This window comes from Eulemur rufifrons, chromosome 28 (assembly GCF_041146395.1).
Source record: "Eulemur rufifrons isolate Redbay chromosome 28, OSU_ERuf_1, whole genome shotgun sequence".
Classification (NCBI taxonomy): domain Eukaryota; kingdom Metazoa; phylum Chordata; class Mammalia; order Primates; family Lemuridae; genus Eulemur; species Eulemur rufifrons.
The window spans coordinates 69,728,055-69,735,319 of record NC_091010.1 but is presented as its reverse complement, the minus strand read 5'-3'; the positions used below and the strand labels follow the sequence as shown (position 1 = coordinate 69,735,319).

Here is a 7,265-nt window from a genome sequence, read left to right as displayed (position 1 = left end):
TGCAAGAAGCGGAGCCCGTGGAGCTCAAGCAGGGCGCACAGCTGGCTCCCGGTCTGACACACAACGGGGTCGTGTCTCTTTCACTTACCGTTGTCCTTGCTAATGGGTCAGAGGCCACCCTCTCCCTGCAGCTGCCGCAGCCAGCCCCGGCGCTGGGAGAGCAGCCCCAGGTGGGCCGGGCCTGCGAGCTTGCTGCCCCGAGAGACCAGCTGCCCGTCCGAGGGTGGACCTCTGACCGGGGCACACTCTGAGCGCATCCCCCGACAGCGGCTAGTCCTCATGATAAGCTCGGTTCTCGTATTTCGCATTTTCATGTCTTCATAAAGTTCACATCTTCATAAAGCAACTCTAAAGCCTGGTTAAAAATATTAGTATATCTCAGAGGCACAGATATCAAAACCAAACCAGGAATGCTGCCTGAAGCTATTCCCCACAGCAGATGACTGTCTGGGCTTCCGCAAAGTTCTGTCTTTTCCAGCTCGTTGTCAAAGCTATCCAATTTAGAACTGAGTCCATTTCTTTCTGGTTTCCCACCCTCCTTCCCTTTCTCTCTCCTCCTGCTCCTCCTCCTCCTCCTTCTCCTCCCCCTCCTCCTCCTCCTCCTCCTCCTCCTCCTCCTCCTCCTCCTCTCCCTCTCTGCAGAAATACAGGCTGGCCAGGGCTAGCCGTGCACCTGGCTCACCCGCTCTCACAGGGCAGGGAGGGAGGGCAGGGAAGCACTGAGACTCCCTCGGTAGCCTCCCCGCCCTGCAGCCCCCTCGGGCATCCTCAGACCTCACCTGCAAGGTGGCGAGAGCCGGTTAGCACAGGCCGCCCCTCCCGGGGCTGGAGCAGCACCCTCCATATAGACGTTTGGGAGAAACGCACCCTTGGGTTCAGGTCTCAGGGCTCCAACACCGCTGGCCGGGGACTGGAGCAAGTCACTTCCCGGCTCAGGGCCAGAGAAGGCGCCTGAATAAGTTCGGGGAAACAGTAAGACGGCAGGGGGCTCAGGTGACACCGGCGCCCTTTATATCACAGCAGTAATCGTGAGTACAGTGCGCCCCTGAGTTTCCTGAGTCCTCTGCTGAATTATCAAAGTTGGGGGTCCCCAATTTGCAGCCGAGTCGGCCAGCAGAGCAGGTGGCCTGGATCCCCCTGCGGCTGGTGGCTGAGCAGGGGCAGACCTACGGGATCCGAGCTGTCTCCGGGCAGTCGGCGCCAGAGCTGAGCTGCGCCCAGCGGGCATGGGCGGGGGCACGTCCAGGCCGTAGCACCCCCTCCTCTCTCCTTCCAGCCAGGCCTCCCCAGGGCTGGAGCTCCGTGCGGCCCGGCCGCATCCTTCACGCACACTCTTCGGAACCTGCCCTAGAATCAGGATTCTTTGAAGGCTTCTACCTTCCGGCGTTAAGGATCCAAGGATTCATTTCCGTGATCAGTGAGGTTCAGGATCAAAGCTTCATTCCAAAGATCAAAGGACAGCAGAGCAGAGCAGACTGGACTGCATTGTCAGAGCGACAAGACACTCGTAACAGATCCGTGGGACAGCGAGAGGAGGTGGGCGAGCCATGTGGGGACCTTCCACGCTTGCCACCCAGGCCCACAGGTTTCCAGTAGTTATGCCTGAAATTTGTTAATTAAACCTAATTAGTTCTTTCAACCCTAAGTCAGTGTGAGCTGGAAAGCTGCACTTTTAATTAGGGACGTCACCCCTGCGGGGAGCGCGGTGCAGCCTTTCTGAAGGAGCCATCAAAGTGCACCTGCAGGAAGTCGGGAGGGAGGTGACCACAGAGCCACCCTGGGACGAGCCACTTAGCCGTCTTTAAAGCAGACCCAAGCCAAGGAAAACATCGGCTCTCCCGACAGCAGTGCAGCGGGGGCTCCAGGCGGCCTGTTAATTACCAGGTTGTCCGTCAGGGCCACCCGGGTGGAGCAGCTGGGATGAGCCATCGCAGGGCAGGGCCCGGCAGGTCACAGGTGGCCCCAGCCCAGCACCGACTCTCATTTTCCACGTAAATTATTATCCATGTCATTGATTTTACAGACTGTTAAATACTCAATTAGTCTAAATAACACTCACTCCACTGTATTCCAAGTCACTTATTAACGACCAGCCTTCGCTGATATTAATTAAAACAAATACAGGGCAAGGGGCCCTCCGTCACCTGGAACCTACACTCCTCATAAAACAAAACAGTCTCTCCCAAATCCTGGTTGGAGAAACGAAACTACAGCCCCACGATGCAATTTCTATTGGAGCATAAAAACCTAAGTTTCCAGAATTTCTGTAAACCTGTCGATTATAAAAAAAATAATAATATATCTGCAGAATCCAAAAGAAGGTAGAACATCAATAGATCGGTTTCAAAGGTTTGCGGCATTAATCACTTAATCAAAATAATAATGTGGTCACAGGAGCCCCCAATGACTAATCATTTGAACCTAACTCTGTTCATTTCTGAATAAAATAAAAACACCTAGCCTTAATCTTTTTAAAACATGTTTTAATTATAAATTAATCTTCAGCTGAAAAACAAAAAACAAAGCATAAGGTTTTTAAAAGAGTTTTTCCTGCTGACATAACAAAATTTGTTTGACAGAAAACACTTTCATTCTTAGATAAATATATTAATTCTAAATACATGTTGTTTTTATTCTGCCAACATATGAAAAGTAAATAAATCAGTTTTGTGGTTCCCACTGGGGCCGTACGCGAGCGCAGCCCTGCTGGCTGGGGAGGCAGCCTCCCCTCCAACAGAGCAGTCACTTTTCGGGACAGAAAGCCGCAGGGGACTCAGGCAGTGGCTGGGCGCAGGGGTCCTGGCAGGGACGGGGCGCAGAGCTGAGGAGGGGCCACACCTGGGCAGCGGCAGCTCTGAGCAGCGGCCACGGAGCACGGGAGCAGGGCCCGGGGGTGACCAGAGGGCAGAGACCCTGGGGGCCCCTGGCAGCAGCACTCTGTTTCCCCCAACTGGGCAGCCTGGGAGTGAGGAGTGGGCTCATTTTAGCGCTCAGCCCTCGTGCCTAACGCAATTCCTTCCCTTCCCGCCAGCACCGTCACCCAGAGAAGGTCCCTGGGTGGGGAGGTCTTCACCTGGGTCCTATCTTGGGCACCGTTACTTCCATGGCTGGCTTCCCTGCCCAGCTGAGGACCCCACTGAGTTTCCTCTGCCTGGGATGAGCCACACCTGGGGACACGGGCAAGGCCAAGAAGTGGCAGAGAAGTGAGGTTTCCGTGAACTCTGCGACCAGTGCCCTCCGTGTGGGCCCACCGGGCCTCCCCCCCGCAGGCCGCTCCAGGAAGGGCCGGGCCAGAGGCGCCGTGGGTTGGCACAACACACCTGTGCAGCCCAGCTGGACAACACGCAGGGGCTCCTTGAGTCTGTGCACAACACTAAGCTGCAGACACGCAGGGTAAAATGTCATAGGTCTGGGAAAAGAAAAGCAGGTAAGTTGTTAAGATGAACCATTCTCAGAGTTTTCATAGAGCTGAGAGACCTCAGTAAACACCTGGTGTATTCAGTAGAGTCCCCGAAATGTCAAGCCTCAGTCATTCCTGGGGCTGAACTCGCCTAGAGTAAAGGTCACTCTAAACCCACCCTAACAAGGCTTAAAAACAAGCCTTGAAAGAACAGCGCTGATTGACAGTAACCGGATTGCCTGCCAGAAAATAGTTCAACACTCTTTAAAGGAAAACAATAAAATCCAGCCTTCAACACTGTGACATTCAAATTTCTGATTATTCAGTTAAGAAGTAACTGGACATGTGAAGGAGCAGAGTGATGTGACACATTACCAGGGAAAAGACAAATAATAGAAGCTAATAGACAGCTAATAAATAACAGAGATGACAGAACTAGCTGTTAAACCTATACAACCTATTATAAATAGAATCAAGGATTGAAATAAAATTATGAACATAAGAAAAAATAGGAGATAAAACCTAAACAAAATGAAACTTCTAAGCTAAAACATAAGCATCTAGAATGAAAAATAAAATTCACTAGATGGACTTAACAGCAAATTAGGCAGCAAATATCAGGGAACTTGAAGACACACCAGGAGAAACTATACAAACAGAAGCAAGAGAAGAAAATTAAACAAAAAGAGTTGAGCTTAAGGAACCTTCAAGACACTATCAATATATGTGTAATTGAAGTAGCAAAAGGAGAAGAAAAACAAAATGAATATTTAAACAATCAGTGACTGGATATTTTCCAAATTTGATGAAAATTACATTATCAAAGTATCTTAATGAAAACCAAAAAGGATAAACACAAAGAAAACCAAACCAAGACACACTAATCAAATTGCCAAAAACTAAAGATAAAGAAAAAAATATTTTTAAAACATCCAGAAAAAAGAACTCATGTTACCACTCTCAGTAATAAAAAAGGGCACAGAGCATCACAAACCCTACAAAAATTATAAGGGTAATAAAGGAACAATATGATCCACTTTGTGTCAAGCATGTCAAAATTTTACACAGAATAGACATTCCTCAACAGACACAAATTGCAAAGCTGACTTGGGAAGAAATGGACAATCTGAACAGTCCTATTCTTATATTTATTAAAGAGGTTCAACTCATAATGAGAACTTTCCTGTCAAGAAAACCTCAATACCCGATGCCTTTATTGATGAATTCTCTCGAACACTTAAAGGAAAATAACACAAATATTGCCAAAACATTGGAACAAATGAAACCAAAAAAAATGACCATTTCTCAAACCATTTTGTGAAATTAGCAATACTCTGATACCCAAACCAAAGATTTTAGAAGAAAAAATATATGTACAGATACCTATCACCCATGACATGTAGAGGCAAAATTCCTTAACAGAGAAAATTCTATTTCAAGTCAAGATGGACCAACAAAAACTGGATTTACACACCTGCCCAAAACAACTTTAAAAAACAGACAAAATATGTGAAATGATGATACCAAAGACATTGGATATTAGACAACGAAGAACAGGGACCACGGACAAGGAGCCAATGAGGTCGGTCGTATGACCACCCAGCTCACTGCCTGGAGAAAGTTCTCAGGTCTCAGAGCCAGGTGGTTTCCCTGCACTGGGGAGAAAAGCTGAGGGCCTGGGAAAACCGTGGCAGCTGGGATCCAAAGGGCAGAGAATCGCAGAGGGAAGCGCTTCACAGGGGGACTCTGGAGACCACAGAGGGTCTCCTCCACGCCTCAGCTGGCTGCTGACCAGGGCACGTGTGAGGACCCACCTGGAACTGGGAAGGGTCACCTGCAAGGACTGGAGGGAACCGTGCCCAGTGCACACAGGACCGGAACAAGCACCTGTTTCCAGCAGCCAGAGTTGAAAACTTTCTAATTCAGATAGCACTGGCCAGACTTCTAAGAGGCATCTTGACTCAGTAGTGGAGAAAAATTAACCCTAGACTCGCTGTGGATAGAGCCCCAGGTAATAACACTTAATATGGTAAGACCCAGAGGACCAAAGTGGTTACAAGCAAATTAACCATGTCCAAGAACAAAACTCAGAATTGTTTACAGGATGGTGTGACCAGTTGAACACATGGCGGGGCAGCTCCTTCCCGTGGGGCGGGGAGGCGGCTGTGAATGTTGACAGACACGGCTGTGGGATTCATGGCTTTGGTGAAATTGAAACCATGGCAGGTCCAGAAACTGATGCCCAATTCCAGTTCGCTGGTATTAAAAAGCATTTCAGCTCTCACAAGCCCACAGGCAGAATGAACCGCGTACTGGCCACACGCAGAGGCTCTGCTCTGCTGATCTTATACTTCAAGTTAAGGTCTAAAAACACTCCAGCTGTGAAAGTGACATAAATGGATCCTAAACTGTACCCCATCTGTTAAGGTCCCACACCTGGAGAAGCTGATGTCACCTTGGCATGTGATACCCAATTTCTACAATAAATTATGAACCTGGGAGAAAAGCATTTATAGGATAAAAATCCTATACCTACAAGATAAAAGCATTTATAGGATAAAAATCCCATCCTACAAGATAAAACTCACAATGTCTGGCAACCAAACAAAAGTTATGAGGATGCAAAGAAATAGAAAATATAGCCGATAAGGGAAGAAAAATCAGTCATCACTGGCCCCGAATGGACACACAGGATGTAACTGACAGACACGGACATTCAAAGAATGACTGGCGGTACTACATGCACACACTTACAGAAGCCAGAGGAACGACTGAACACGTTAAGTTCAACCTAATATGGGCCAGCCAGTCTCTTCCTAGACACTTACCAAAGAGAAACGAAAGCTCTACACGAGTGTTCCTAGAAGCTTTATTTATAACAGCCCAGAGCCGAAAACAACCAAACGTCCACCCACGGGTGAGTGAGTGAGCATTGGCTCGTCCACGCAACGGGTGCTGCTCAGCGACAGAAAGAAATGAGCCACCGAGACGCAGAGCAACCAGGGCGAATCTCAGAATAATCGTGCCTAGTGCAAGAAGCCACACACAAAGAGCTTACTTTATGTTTCCATTCATACAAAATTCTAGAAAATACAAGCCATAGCAACAGAAAGCAGACGGGAGGTTGCCTGGAGATAGGGGCGGGGCAGTGGGGAAGACGGGACAGGGGGATTACAAAGAGCGGGAGAAGCTTTGGGGGGTCTGTATGACATACAGGTCCTGACATACAGGACATCTGTATGTCATCATGACTGCGGGGATGTCACAGGTGTGTACGTGTGTGATGATGGCAAATGTATACTTCAAGCATGTGCCATTTATTGTATGTCAACACACCTCAAGGAAGCTGTTAACATTTTCTTAACAAAGGTAAATTACGTGAATGTGTGCAGCTGTATCATAATAGACAAGAACTGGAAACCACCAAGATGCCCTTCAAAGGGTGAGGGGTCAAACGGGCTGGGGAGCGTCCACACTGCACACCGCGGAATGCCACCGCTCAGCAGGAAAGGAACGAGCTACTGATACAAGCAACAAGCTGCTCAAACTTCCAGAGAATTGTATTCAGTGAAGAAAAAGCCAGTCCCAGAAGATCACGTCCTGTGTGGTTCTATTTGTGTAACGTTGTTCAAATGACACAGCTCCACAGCCGGAGAGCAGACAGGGGGTGCCAGCGGTTAAGGAGGCCGAGGGCGGGGGCGGGTCCGTGGACAGACGGACGTGCTCTGGATCTGGGCCGCGTGGATGTCAGTGCCCTGGCTGTGGCGTGGTACCACGGTTCTGCACAGCTACCACCGGGGAAAGGGTGTGTGTCTCTCTTCGTTAACTGCATGTGACTCTACAATTGCCTCAAAATGAAGAGTTT

At 48.8% G+C, this 7,265-nt stretch overlaps 1 pseudogene; it reads left to right on the top strand.

The window, feature by feature from the left end:
• Positions 1 to 5,619: 5,619 nt before the first annotated feature.
• Positions 5,620 to 5,796, top strand: LOC138376591 (ATP synthase membrane subunit K, mitochondrial pseudogene; annotated as a pseudogene).
• The last annotated feature ends 1,469 nt before the right edge of the window (positions 5,797 to 7,265 follow it).